We start from the raw sequence: 15,252 nt of genomic DNA, 5'->3' as shown, positions 1-15,252 counted from the left end.
AGGGTTAGGTGGGAATTTTTACCCATTATGTGCTGGGAAGCCTAACTACCGGTACTTAAGGGTGCTCACAAAGGACAAAGAGTAGCCGGGCCCAGGGTGGCGGGGAAGGGGGCAGAAAAGGAGGGTGGGGACAGTTTTTGGCTGGCTTTTTTTCCTCGGCTTCGGGGAAGAAGGACATTGGTGCGCTGGGTCGCGGAGCTGCTGCCTCTCCTTCTCCCCTCTTTGGTTGGTGGCCTCGCACCCCCTGTCCTGCCAGGCATCGCCGTGGAGCTGCTGATACACCTCATCCACCAGCCCAGGATCGCAGCTCGTCCCTGCTGTTCCAGCTGACTGTTTCCTCGGAGCCCTGCAGGAGCACCAGGACTGACTGCCCGAGGGGTTTGTGAAAACAAAGCCTCTCCTCCATCCCGTCTCAGCCGAGAAAGCTGTCCCGGGGTCCCTGGTTCTGTTTTCTTGTTATTGCTGTAGTTATTGTTTGTTTGTTTACCTGGTTATACTAGTAAAGAACTGTTATTCCTATCCCCAGATCTCTGCCTGAAAACCCCTTGATTTCAAAATTATAATAATTCGGAGGGAGGGGGTCTACATTCTTTCATCCCAAGGGAGGCTCCTGCTCTCCCTAGCAGACACCTGTCTTCTAGAACCAAGACAGATTTTGGCGCCCAACGTGGGGCACTGAGAGAAAAAGGGCAAAAAAGGAATAACAGTTCTTAAATAACCTAACTTTTGTGTGCTGGATTTAGAAACCTTGTTAGGTAGAACCATGTTGTTTAGCTTACCCAGGTTTGTGGGCCATGTGGTCACAGCTATATTTCTCCCATTTGCTGCACCTTACCTAAATATGGGTCCTATAACTAAGGCTACTGTGGCTATTATCCAGCTTGTTTTGTGGGTTGATAAGGGGAGGAATTCATGGATGTTTAACGTCCTCTGGACGGCGGGCTCATGGATTCAGAGCTGTCACACACTAACTGGATGGTTTTCAGGTTACTTTAATAATGGTACCTACTGGGAGAAAAAGACAGCTGGGGAAATTTTCTCCCAACCTTTCACCCAGTTCCTTGGGCCTACCCCGCCAGTTTTCAAAGGGCTAAAATCTTCTCTGGATGCTAATGACATCATACAGTGGCTGGTGTTGCTGATAGGCCTGTTCTACCTAGCCTTCAGAGACAAAGGGAAAGAGACCGGAGGTGCTGCCCCAGAGCCTGCCCCTGCCCCAGAGACAGGGAGTGGTGCTCCAGAGCCTGCCCCTGCCCCAGAGACTAGGGGTGCTGCTCCAGAGCCTGCCCCTGCCCGAGACAGGGAGTGCTGCTCCAGAGCCTGCCCCTGCCCCAGGGAGTGCTGCTCCAGAGCCTGCCCCTGCCCCACAGCCCACCTCAGAAATGAACCACCCAGGGTGGGTGGGGGTGCTGGTGAAGGAGATGCATGAGATGGGCCAGATGCTAAAGGAGTGCATTTACTCAGCTGCTGGGAAACCCTTCCCCTGCCCCAAAGAGGGAGAGTCTGATGGTGCAGCAGTGGAACCCACAGATGTTACAACCATCCAGGTTCCAGCTGAACCACAAGGGCAGTCACAGCCAGCAGCTGTTGCCCCTGTGGAAACGAGGAAGTCTAAGATGAAATCACAGCACCCTGCTGATAAGGATAAGAAAGGAGGGTCCTCACAACCCACAGGGGAGCCAGAAGTTGAAATCATTACTGAGTCTCTGATATATGACAGTCTCCGTAAGTTACAAAAAGACATTGTGAGGCGAGGGCGTGAGCCTTATACCACCTGGTTACTTCGGGTCTGGGACCTTATGGGTACAGGCGTGCAGCTGGATGGTGGTGAGGCAAGGAATGTGGGACCCTTAACGCAGGACTCAGGTGTGAATCAGATATTCGTCAGGGAGCAAGGGCCCCTTTCCCTCTGGGAGCGGCTTTTGATGAGTGTAAGAGAAAGGTTTGTCCATAGAGAGAGAATGGAGGAGCACTATCATAGAAGGGAATGGAAAACCATTGAGGAAGGGATCCAACAGCTGAGAGAAGTGGCAATATTAGAGGTCCTTTTTGGAAGGGGTGGACAGCATGATAATGACCCCGACAAAGTCAGGTGCACTGGGCAGATGTTGTGGAGTCTGGCAAATCTAGGGCCACGTGACTACACCACCTATATTGCAACGATTAATGCCGATAACGGCCAAGAGACGGTGGGTTCTGTTGCCACCAGGCTTAGAAATTATGACAGTATGGTCCATGGCCCACATCAGGCTAAGATTTCTGCTGTGATTAAGGAACTCAAAGAGGAGATGAGGGAAATGAGGGAAGAGATGAGGAAGAGCAGTTCCCATATGGCACCAGTGCGGGTCACAAGCCCAAAACTCCAAGCCCCACGTCCCCCAGCTAGAGAGAGAGGGTACACCTCACGAACTGAGCTGTGGTTCTTTCTACGTGACCATGGGGAAGACATGGGAAAGTGGGATGGGAAACCCACTTCTGCCCTGGCAGCACGAGTGCGTCAACTCAGGCAGGGAACCAGTAACCAGAAAGGTTCCACTAAAGTGAAAATAGCCTCAGCCTCCCGTGACGAAACTGCCAGATATTACAGAAAAGAGGATGATCCCCTTGAAGGAACCTCTAGCATGTATGCCCAGGGAGGAGAGGATGACCAGTGCTAGAGGGGCCCTGCCTCTAGCCAAGAAGAGGCACGGGAAAACTGGGTCTTTTGGACGGTGTGGATCCGATGGCCTGGCACATCAGAGCCACAAAAATACGAAGCTTTAGTTGATACTGGTGCACAGTGTACCCTAATGCCATCAGGACATGTGGGGGCAGAACCTGTTTCCATTGCTGGGGTGACGGGGGGATCGCAGCAGTTGACTCTGTTGGAAGCTGAGGTGAGCCTGACTGGGAAGGAGTGGCAGAAACATCCCATTGTGACTGGCCCAGAGGCCCCGTGTATTCTGGGCATGGACTTCCTTCGAAATGGCTATTACAAAGACCCAAAGGGACTCAGGTGGGCTTTTGGAATAGCTGCTGTGGAGGCAGAGGACATTAAGCAATTGAACACCTTGCCTGGACTATCAGAGAACCCATCTGCAGTAGGACTCCTGAAGGTGGAAGAACAGCGAGTGCCAATTGCCACCTCGACAGTGCACCGCCGACAGTATAGGACAAATCGAGATGCTGTGATCCCCATCCACAAGATGATCCGAGAACTGGAGAGCCAAGGGGTGGTCAGCAAAACCCACTCACCCTTCAACAGCCCCATCTGGCCTGTGCGCAAGTCTGACAGAGAATGGAGATTGACTGTGGACTATCGTGCATTGAATGAAGTGACTCCACCGCTGAGCGCTGCCGTGCCGGACATGCTGGAGCTCCAGTACGAGCTGGAGTCCAAGGCAGCGAAGTGGTACGCCACTATTGACATTGCTAATGCATTTTTCTCCATTCCCCTGGCAGCAGAATGCAGGCCTCAGTTTGCCTTCACATGGAGGGGAGTGCAGTACACCTGGAACCGACTGCCCCAGGGGTGGAAGCACAGCCCCACCATCTGCCATGGACTGATCCAGGCTGCCCTGGAAAAGGGTGAGGCTCCAGAACATCTGCAGTACATTGATGACATCATTGTGTGGGGGAACACAGCAGTGGAAGTATTTGAGAAAGGAGAAAAGATCATCCAGATTCTGCTAGAAGCCGGCTTTGCCATCAAGAAGAACAAAGTCAAAGGACCTGCTCGAGAGATCCAGTTCCTGGGAGTAAAGTGGCAAGATGGGCGGCGTCAGATTCCCACTGAGGTCGTCAATAAGATCACTGCAATGTCTCCACCAGCCAACAAGAAGGAAACACAAGTTTTCCTAGGTGCCATAGGTTTTTGGAGGATGCACATTCCTGAGTACAGCCAGATCGTGAGCCCTCTCTACCTGGTTACCCGAAAAAAGAATGATTTCCACTGGGGCCCTGAACAGCAGCAAGCCTTTGCTCAGATCAAACAGGAGATTGCTCATGCAGTAGCCTTTGGCCCAGTCAGGACAGGACCAGATGTGAAAAACGTGCTCTACTCTGCAGCCGGGAACAATGGTTTGTCCTGGAGCCTTTGGCAGAAAGTGCCTGGGGAGACTCGAGGCCGACCACTGGGATTCTGGAGCCGAAGCTACAGAGGGTCCGAAGCCAACTACACTCCCACAGAGAAGGAAATCTTAGCTGCCTATGAAGGAGTCCAAGCTGCCTCAGAAGTGATTGGCACAGAAGCACAACTCCTCCTGGCACCCCGACTGCCAGTGCTGGGGTGGATGTTCAAAGGAAAAGTTCCTGCTACTCACCACGCCACCGACGCTACATGGAGCAAGTGGATCGCCCTCATCACGCAGCGCGCCCGTATTGGAAACCCAAATCGCCCTGGGATTTTGGAGATAATTACAAACTGGCCTGAAGGTGAAAACTTTGGTCTCACTGATGAAGAGGAGCAGGAACAAGTGACACGGGCTGAAGAAGCTCCACTGTATAACCAGCTGCCAGCAGAAGAAGCACGCTACGCTCTGTTCACTGATGGATCCTGTCGCATCGTAGGGATGAACCGGAAGTGGAAAGCAGCCGTATGGAGCCCCACACGACAGGTCGCAGAGGCCACTGAAGGAGAAGGTGGATCAAGCCAACTTGCTGAACTCAAAGCTGTTCAACTGGCCCTGGACATTGCTGAAAGAGAGAGGTGGCCAAAGCTCTACCTCTACACTGATTCATGGATGGTAGCCAATGCTCTGTGGGGATGGCTGGAAAGGTGGAAAAAGGCCAACTGGCAACGCAGAGGAAAGCCAATCTGGGCTGCTGATGAGTGGAAAGACATCGCCACCAGGGTAGAGAAACTGTCTGTGAGGGTCCGTCATGTAGATGCCCATGTCCCCAAGAGTAGGGCTAATGAAGAGCACCGAAACAATGAGCAGGTGGATCAGGCTGCAAAGATAGAGGTGTCAAAGACAGACTTAGATTGGCAACACAAGGGAGAGTTGTTCCTAGCTTGATGGGCCCATGATGCCTCAGGTCATCAGGGTAGAGATGCCACCTATAAGTGGGCACGAGACCGAGGGGTGGATCTAACCATGGACAGTATTTCTCAGGTTATCCATGACTGTGAGACGTGTGCCACCATCAAGCAGGCCAAGCGGTTGAAGCCCCTCTGGTACGGTGGGCGGTGGTCCAGATACAAGTATGGGGAGGCCTGGCAGATTGACTACATCACACTGCCCCAAACCCGCCAAGGAAAGCGCTACGTGCTCACCATGGTAGAAGCCACCACTGGATGGCTGGAAACCTACCCTGTGCCTCATGCCACTGCCAGGAACACCATCCTGGGACTTGAAAAGCAGGTCCTTTGGAGGCATGGCACCCCTGAGAGGATTGAGTCAGACAATGGGACTCATTTCAAGAACAGCCTTATAAACAGCTGGGCTAGGGAACATGGCATTGAGTGGGTGTATCATATCCCCTACCATGCACCGGCTGCTGGAAAAGTTGAACGGTGCAATGGCCTGCTTAAAACCAGCTTGAAGGCGCTGGGTGGGGGAACTTTCAAGAACTGGGAGATTAATTTAGCAAAAGCCACATGGTTAGTGAACACCCGAGGTTCCACTAACCGAGCAGGCCCTGCCCAATCTGAGCCCTTTAGAACGACAGATGGAGATAAGGTTCCAGTGGTACATATGAGAGGTATGCTGGGAAAAACTGTTTGGGTTAATTCTGCCTCCAGCAAAGACAATCCAATCCGTGGGGTTGTCTTTGCTCAAGGACCGGGTTGCACTTGGTGGGTGATGCAAAAAGATGGAGAGACCCGGTGCATACCCCAAGGGGACCTGGTTTTAGGGTGAACTACCCATGACACTGTGCTTGTATCTGTATCTGCATGTACATATGTATATAGTTAAAGTAGTATGTGTTAGTGTATAATTTAAAGGTTTAATATTTGATGTAACATTTTGGTATGGGAAAAAATTCGGGGTGGATAGTGTTGAGGGTTAGGTGGGAATTTTTACCCATTATGTGCTGGGAAGCCTAACTACCGGTACTTAAGGGTGCTCACAAAGGACAAAGAGTAGCCGGGCCCAGGGTGGCGGGGAAGGGGGCAGAAAAGGAGGGTGGGGACAGTTTTTGGCTGGCTTTTTTTCCTCGGCTTCGGGGAAGAAGGACATTGGTGCGCTGGGTCGCGGAGCTGCTGCCTCTCCTTCTCCCCTCTTTGGTTGGTGGCCTCGCACCCCCTGTCCTGCCAGGCATCGCCGTGGAGCTGCTGATACACCTCATCCACCAGCCCAGGATCGCAGCTCGTCCCTGCTGTTCCAGCTGACTGTTTCCTTGGAGCCCTGCAGGAGCACCAGGACTGACTGCCCGAGGGGTTTGTGAAAACAAAGCCTCTCCTCCATCCCGTCTCAGCTGAGAAAGCTGTCCCGGGGTCCCTGGTTCTGTTTTCTTGTTATTGCTGTAGTTATTGTTTGTTTGTTTACCTGGTTATACTAGTAAAGAACTGTTATTCCTATCCCCAGATCTCTGCCTGAAAACCCCTTGATTTCAAAATTATAATAATTCGGAGGGAGGGGGTCTACATTCTTTCATCGCAAGGGAGGCTCCTGCTCTCCCTAGCAGACACCTGTCTTCTAGAACCAAGACATATGCATATGTAATATTTTAGGGAGTAAGTACAAAATGAGGGGCAGTGGTGGGGTGCGCACATCTTTGGGAGATGACTTCACATGCTGCCCAGCTATAATAAACATACTGTCCTGGGGTGACTTTATGATACTGGTATCCCAAATCGTCTGGTTTATGTTATATATTAAGTTCTGCACCTTTAAGACTGGCTTTGAGAGCAAGAGAGGGGGAAGAAGAAGCACGCAGTTTGTGTTAAAGAAAAACACCACTCCCCCACATCCCGCTCCTGGACTGTGGTGTCTGCAGCATGGACAGACAGCGGGACAGAGCTTCTCTCTAGCTTTTAGTTAGTTTTAGCTAGCTGAGACAGAGGAGTTCCCTGGACCTTTGATTTTTTCCCTTTTTTCCTGGATCTGTGCAAACCTGCTCTGGACTGAACACCCTGACAAACCCCAGGAGCTCACGCCTGTGGCCCACCGGGGCCTGGGCCTCGGCACTTTCCAGCGCTGAAAGGACTGATAAGAATCTGAGAGAGCCGAGCTACACCACATGAAAAGGACTTTTCTTCCTAGATTTGCCATCCCATCGAACAGCGAGAGGTTTTATTATTTAATATTATTTAATTTCTGTTAAATAAACAGCTTTTTCCACTTCTCTTCAAGAAAATTTTTTTTTCCTTTCCCGGACCAGTTGGGGGGGGAGGGGTCATTTGAATTTTTTTTTCCTCCTTGGGGAAACCCCCATTTGGAGTTTTTCTCCCAGATTTGCCCTAAACTAGGACACATACCAATTTCTAGCTTTAAATAGTGAGATTCCTTTGTCCATGATTTTACTGCTTTGGAGAAACTTCTAGAGAATGGATGTGGACAGTTAGAAACAGGCCAATTAGTAATACCTGAAAGAGCTTTGAAACACTATGTGAAATCTGAACATGATAAAACTCATTGGAGAGTAGACCCCCTCCACCAATATCTCAGAGCATGAGTTGCAGGCCCATGTTTGTTAGAAGTCATTAAAGGAGTAACATCACAATGTGACATTTGCTTAAAGAACAATCCAAATACAACAGTTAGGCTATAACAAGGAGTGATTGACAGAAAAACTTCCAGAAGAAGTATGGCAAATAGATTTTTCTGATCTCCCAAGAAAGGAGGGTTTCAGATACCTATTGGTATTAACTGACACCTTTTCTGGGTGGCCAGAGGCATTCCCTTGTAGAACAAAAAAAGTATGAGAGGTAGTAAAAACATTGCTAAATTAAATCATCCCTAGGTTTGGAGTACTCAGGGAAATTTCCTCTGATAGGGGAACGCATTTGTAGTGGGTTTAGTGCTGACCAAATCGTCAGTGCACCCACTAGAATTATTTACTTATTTCCGGCTGTGAGATACAATTAGGAGGAAGGCAAAGCAGGCTTAAAACTTTAAAGGGTATAAAGAAAAAAATATTAAAATAATAAGAAGAATCAGAATAAAACCTTCAGAACACTTCTCTCCCCACAAACTCTTCTTTCCCACGGACAACACAGAGACAAAACCTGGGATTTTAAATCAGTTACCACCTCTACAATAGTCTTTCATCAGTTCTTGTAGGGAGAGGAGTTTCTCTCACTGTGCTATGGAGACTTCTCCACAAGAAACAGTTCTCTCGTGGCTTTTTATTTCCATGGATATCAGCCGCCCAGAAAATCTGCAATCTTGAAGTTTCTCCCATCTCATGCAGCCTTCCCACAGCTGTGTTCATGGGCCATGTCAACTTATGGGGTACTATTTTAAGGATGAGATGTTCAAAAGCAAAGGTTCTCTCCATCTATCTCTGAGATCATCTTAATTTCTGGGAAGAAAGGTCTTCTTGTTTCCCTGGGGGCAAAGGGTCTTTATCACTCTCATCTCTCTCTCCTTCAAGCTTCTCATGGGATCACAGCTACTTCAATATCTGCTTTGCTTCATTATGTATGCCTCTGCTTATGTCTACAGTTTGAACACTCCATCCCCTCCATGCTTTTTCATTAATTAAATGGGATATTCTAGTGTATCATAGTCCATCTCTATGGCCTTACCAAAAGAACTTTCAGCCCCATTAGGGCATCTCCTCATTCTCCTCCCATCTGAGACTTGACTCCTTTACCGACCTTGGTGTCTTCATGTTGTTTTTCTAGGTGTCTTCATTCTGTCCTTTTCTCTCACCCGAGAGAGGATCAATGTTTTGCAAGTTTCATCCGTGCAGTGAAAGAGTTAATATCTCACCTAGGCCTGTGGGTAGTCATATGATTTCTGCCCGGCTGCAGCCGGAGCTGCTTACGATGAATCGGGGCCACACTGGGGTGGGAACGGCTAGGATCTCATCAGCTAGGCTAGGGCTTAGCTGCAGCACGCCAGGGGCCCAGCCGTGGCCCGGAAGAGCTTTGGCTGGGGCCCCATGGTCTCCCCTTCCCCCGCCCAGCAGTTGCGGGCAAAACTCAGCAGCGGCAGAATTTCAGCCCTGCTGTGCCTAGCCTGGGGGTGGAGCCGGCCCAACCCGGCGACTGCAGGCAGGGGCCCAGCAATGGCCCGTGCTGCGGCTCAGCTCGGGCTTCCCTTCCCCCCGCCCCCCTCCCAGTGGCCAACTTACCAGGAAGGGGGTAAAGTGTTTGCGAGAAAGCAGGAAGAGAGCTTCCGGGCATTTGTTCGTCTTTACATGTGTGTTCACAGAGGCGGATTTAACTCTAAGTGGTCTAACCGGGTGTCAGTCTTCAAAAGTAGTCACTGATTGATTTTGTCAGGCACGGAAGGAGCAATTAACAGCTCCTCTCTCAGAAAAATCACTTCCGTGGTTGGCTCCAATGCAAAACCAGCACAGCATTTTTGTGCAAATTGTGCAAGCAATCAGCAAAGTGTTAGGAATTCAGTGGTGGCTTCATACCCCCTACAGGCCACAAGCTAGTGGTCAAGTACAGAAAATGAACCATATGATTAAACAGCAAATAACAAAAATTTTCCCAGAAACCAATTTGTATTGGTACCAAGCTCTACCTATCGCACTTGTGCCACTCAAGGTGAAACATCGATCAAAAGAAAAGGTTAGCTCATTCGAAATTCTTTATGGTAGACCTTATGGACTGAATGATACTCATTATGAAAATTTGGCTCAAGGAGGCAATCAATATATCTGTGAATATTTGAAGGCAATAAACAAACAATTGCATCAGAAATTTAATACAGTGTTTGAAAATCAACCTAAGCAGACAGATCATAAATTGCATGTAATTGATCCTGGTGACTGAGTATATGTTAAGAATTTTTCAGGTGATCCTCTACAGGAGAAGTGGGACGGACCTTTTCAAGTCCTTCTGACAACTTTCACTGTGGTTCGCATAAAAGAGAGACCTACCTGGATTCATTACACCCAAGTCATGAAATTTCCTGTTAAATGATGGACTGCAACGGCTGTTGATACTGATGGACTGAAACTGAAAATCAGCTGTAAACTACTGTCGTGGTTTTAAAGCAGTAACTAAAAATTTACTAGAAAACTTATTTCTTGCTGTGAGATATGGATTAGAACAAGAGCAAAACAGGCTTAAAACTTAAAAGGAATAAAGAAACTTTATTAACAAAACTACAAGAATAAGAACACCAGAATAAACTTCTAGAAAACCCTTTTATCTCCCACTACCCACTATTCTCTTATTCACATGATAACATAGGGATAAAAAACTTTGTAACTTTGGTGTTTAAAACAGTCACAATTCCTGCTAGAGTCTTTTCATCAGTCTTTGTAGAGAAACAGAAGTCTTCTTCTGCTAATTTATGGAGTTTCTCATGAGAAAACTACTTCTGTTATAGTTTTCTATTTCTCTGATGCCAGCTGCCCGGAAATCTGTCATCAGATTTTCTCCTCCCATTTCACATCACTCTGAGGTGTGTATGGGCCATGAGTCTAGGGATGTTATTTTTAAGGATGAGTTATTCAAAGGCAAAAGTCCTCTTCATCTGTCTCTGTGAGCTTCGCTGGAAAACAGTTTTCTCATTGCCCTCAAGGCTTCAAATCTTTGCTCTACTTGTTCTAGCACTTCACTGTATCACAGTTACTCTACTTTTTACTCACAATCCACACTTTGAACACTCTATTCCTCCCAATATACTCTGTCATGAATTAAAGTTTTTTCAGAACATTATTGTCCATCTCCATAGCTTTAACAGAAAAATATTTCAGCTTATAAAGCATCTCCTTATTCTCTCTTCTCTATCTAAAACTTAACTCTTTTCTTTACTGTCTTCTTCATGTTGATTGTCTCTCTCTCTCTCTGTCTCTCTGAGAAAAAGGAGTAATCTGTACGTTTTATCCAGGTAGTAAAAGAATTAAAGTCTTAGGAAAGCTGCAAGTGTTCATGGTGTCAGGTTTCAGTCCAGCAGCAGAAACTACAAACTAAGCCAAGCTAGCCAGCTCTGTTTCTCTCCTCTCCCCCCCCCTCCATCTTCTGCGGCCTTGTCCGGCCTGGAGGGGGGGAGGAGGCCAAGACAGAGCCTTGTTACCTTGTCAGAAGCTGGAAAAACAGAGAACAAGAGAACTCTGGTTTTACATCTTAAGGCGGTGTTCACAAGTTGATCTCACTTTTCAATGGTCAAAACTGCTGTCAATTCTTAGAAATGACCGATAATTAGTCAGGAGAAAAGACTCTCATCACTCACCAGCAGCTTCAACTTCCTTAGCTCCCAAAGCTATCTTAAAAGTAAAGTCACCCCATGACAACTATGAATACATTGTTATGATTTGTTACTTTGTGACAAGTTACTATAACCTTCAATGCTAATAATTATGGAACTTTGCTTGAATCCATAGCTAACCATACTAAAATAAAGAATTCTTGGTTGTGTGGAGAAGTACAACAGTTACACTCACCATTGTTGGGGACACCCTCTAGTAATCGAACTAAGTTAAGCCTGTATTCCCTGTATGAGCATAGACACCAATGTGAATGGCCAGGCTCCTGTATGGGAACATCTCCTTTTCAGTTAACACTTGTCAATCAATCTGTTACTTATATAGAATCAAATTTTGCAAGACCCAATCTTGGTTATTTAAGAACAGTAGCAATTGGACCAAAATTGTTCCCTTACCATGGGTCTGGTTCAACATAACTTTACTTGTCCCCTCACAACAGTGGCACAACTATTTGTATGCCAGACATACTAACAACCCCTTAATAAGAATTACAGTGAGTTGTGATTTGCCACGTGGTTATTTGTGGTTGTGTGGAAATGGAATAGCCCATAAACAATTTCCCGGAAATTGGACAGGACAATGTACCATGGGGTATCTTGTCTCGCACATACAGATGATAAATCACACTAGCTCAGTTACAGGGATTGTTAGGGGAATTTAGAGAAAAGTTTAGAAAAATCGATTAAGTTGAAGTGTACCGTCCAACCCTCTAATTAAATATAACACAGGTTTTCACAGCTTCGTCAGGGCCTTAGTATTTCCTATAAGAATAGCACAGTTAGAAATTGCAAAAGTGAACATCTTAGCAGAATTAGAAATAATTGAAAATACAGCAACAGATGCCATTGGACAGTTGCAAACAGAAGTCAATTCCCTGAAACAAGTACTTCAAAACTGAATGGTATTGGATATGATTACAGCACAAATGGGACGAGTTCGTACACTACTGAATACTAGTTGTTGTACGTATGTAAATAAATCAGGGCAAATAGCAACAGATATACATACAATCTGGCAACATGCAAGGGTACTTCAGAAGTAACAAAAGATGACACTTCTTGGACAGCCCACTTGGGAGAAACACTTAGGTCTTGGGGCCAAAATTTCAATTGGCTAAAACAGTAATTCATAAGAATTTTGTTTTTAGGAATAATCATTTTTTTGAATCATGATTTTTGAAGGGTTAAGATTTAGCTAAGGGTTAGGAGCAATTTATAATGATCAAGATGTAAGTCAGATAAGCAAATGGTAAGTTAATGATTATTAGATGCTTAAGCCAGAGCTAATTGTTATATTGTTTGCTATTATGAGCTTGTTTATAGAAGAAAGTGGAGTAAGTGAACTGTTATAAGAACAGATTGAAACCAGTGAGAACAATGGCCAGCACCTGGACTCTATACTCATCAATCACCAAGCAGGGGGCCTTGGATCATGCCAAAAGGTCACAGAGACCTGATGAAGACTTTCCTGACTTCATCCTTCAAGGACCGCTGACCCAATTTGAGACCCAAATCAAGAGAAGAATTGCACATGCGTGAAGGACTAATAGCCTCATTTTAATACTGAATGGGGATGGGAGGTGCTGAGGTTATGCATATGTATTGTATGTAAGATTTTGGGAAATAAATAAAGGGAAGAGAACCTTGTTCGAAGCGGTAACGCCTTTTGGGGATGATCTCTGTGCTGCCCACCGGTGAATAAAAATACCTCTTTCTAACTTTAATTAGTTAGAGGGTCTTTGTCCAATATCCTATCGGTTTTTAACAATTTACTCTGTACCTGTGTATTCAGTCAATGTATTTTTGGTGTTGCAAACAGGCTACAACTTCTTATGATGACTGCAAAAGTAAGCAGTTGAGGCATATAATGAAAAGAGGAACATATTTTAAGAGAACGCACGCAGAGACCACAAAATAACTTGTGAAAGATTTCACAAAGGAATAAAGAAAGGGGGGACTTGATGCCTATATAATTTAGGTCAAAGTTACAAGGTGCTTATATAGCTTCAGTCATAAGATATCAATATAACCTGAATCATAACTTTTTATACCTATATAACCTGATATAAATAACTTTCTATACAATGTAATGGCTAGTATATGGTTAACTATTTGCTTAATGCTGAATAGACAAGAAAAAAAAATAAGAAAAAAACCTCACCAGGTGGATAGTTTCAGAGATAGATAAGTATAGTACTAATGAGAAACTGGCAAATGTAAAGCAAATTAGCCACAAAATAAAGAATTTAGGCCAATTAGGACCAGACAAGACCAAGGAACACTGTAACTGTGCATGCTCCAAAGACGAAGTTGAAAAGTTCAGATGCAAAGACAACCTTGGAAGCCTTCATCAAAGACCCCCGACGACCCTCGAATTGGGGAGGCTCAAGCGCAGTGCAAAAGAACTATCTAATAACCATGAGAACATACTATGTAAATTAGTTCTGGCACGTATATGATGATGTTATAATGACACAGTAACACTAAGCAATACTTACTGCAGCACTTGACAATGGTGGGTAAGTTAGGAGGAGAAATCTCCCTCACCTCCAGCATTGCAATAAACAAATACTTGCTTTATAGACACCAGTCTATGAGGTTTTATTTCCAGCCTATCTTTCGGGCATCACTTTGTTCCTGGGGAATCTGTGAGATTTAGCAATTTTGTATCTAGTGGTTATTCACTGTGGGGTTTTTTTGCCTATTGCTGTTTCGGTTGTTAGTAAATTGTTGTTTTTTCACTTATATCTACTCGTATGATTTCTCCTTATTGGTGGAAAGGGATTGGTTAAAACTAAGGGGACATAACTCATTTTAGAACATCCCCATTAAATTGTCTTTAAACCAAGACACTTGTGGATAAAACATGCTTGCTTTTTAATGCAACATTATTCTGATAAAGGGTAGCATTAAGCTAAAAGCCTAAAGCATTTTTGACTCATCACAACTTTAAATGATCAAACCTCACTCCTGAAGGCATTACTCAACAGTATGCTCTTCTCAGTAATATTACTCAATTTCTACAGGTGAGCATTTTGAATTTATGGATCAATCAAGAGATGCTTAAAAGTCCCATAACTTAAAGAGAAAAGGAAAAGGTTGTTTTGCTTAAATACATTGGACTCACTATTCTGGTATATCACACACTTTTCACCTCTACCATGGCTGAAAATTTCAGAGAAGTTATCATACAAGCATTCTATATGCAACATGCCTAATATTAACATATTAAATATATATAGTCCAATATTTATTCTCATCTTCCCAATCAAATATAATTTATTCTTATGCCATAACATTTGGTTAATATCTAATAAAAATAAACAGAAATGAGGAGCTAAGTATTTATCAGACTAAGATGAACATCTGATCTGATGTCCAGAAAAGGAGACTAATGCTAAATAATATTAGGGTTCAAATATCACCTCACACTGGGATTGATTTCTAAAATTACAAACAAAACTAAGGTGTGAAATCCAATAAGATAACTTGAATACCCAAAATTAAAAAATGAGCAGCCTTACACCATGTGATAGTTTGGCATTTAAGAAAAAAAAAGTGAAGAACACCCACGGAAGTGAGGGCTCTGAGAGAGGCTGCTGGGAGTTTCTTCTCTGCTTGAGACCTGACCAATAGCTGGCCATTTCTGAGAACTGACAGTATTGTTCACCACCGAGAAGTGAGATCAACTTTGTGAATACCACCTTTTAAACCTAAGCCCGGGGACTTCTGGCTCTCTGTTTCCGGCTTTGAAAGGTAACAGATCTCCGGCTGGCCCCCGCTCCCCCTTGTCTGGCCTGGGAGGAGGGGGCTGGGCCAGACTCCAGCAGCTCCCAGGCGGGGGATGGAGACTCAGTTCTCCCCAGCCCCAGGCTGGGGCTGGGCTCTGCTTCGGCTCTCCCGGGAAGCCTTCCAGATCCTATTCCAGCAGGGT

The 15,252-nt window shown here is 45.6% G+C and overlaps 1 protein-coding gene across 5 annotated transcripts in view; it reads right to left on the bottom strand.

Annotated features, from left to right (window-relative positions):
* The window catches only part of LOC131591645 (E3 ubiquitin-protein ligase KCMF1-like), a 122,350-nt gene that overhangs the window by 47,847 nt on the left and 59,251 nt on the right, over positions 1-15,252 (bottom strand). The gene's annotated exons all lie outside the window — the stretch shown is intronic.

This window comes from Poecile atricapillus, chromosome W (genome assembly GCF_030490865.1).
Source record: "Poecile atricapillus isolate bPoeAtr1 chromosome W, bPoeAtr1.hap1, whole genome shotgun sequence".
NCBI classification, from domain to species: Eukaryota; Metazoa; Chordata; class Aves; order Passeriformes; family Paridae; genus Poecile; species Poecile atricapillus.
The sequence above is the reverse complement of the archived record's forward strand: the minus strand, read 5'-3'. Positions and strand labels throughout refer to the sequence as shown.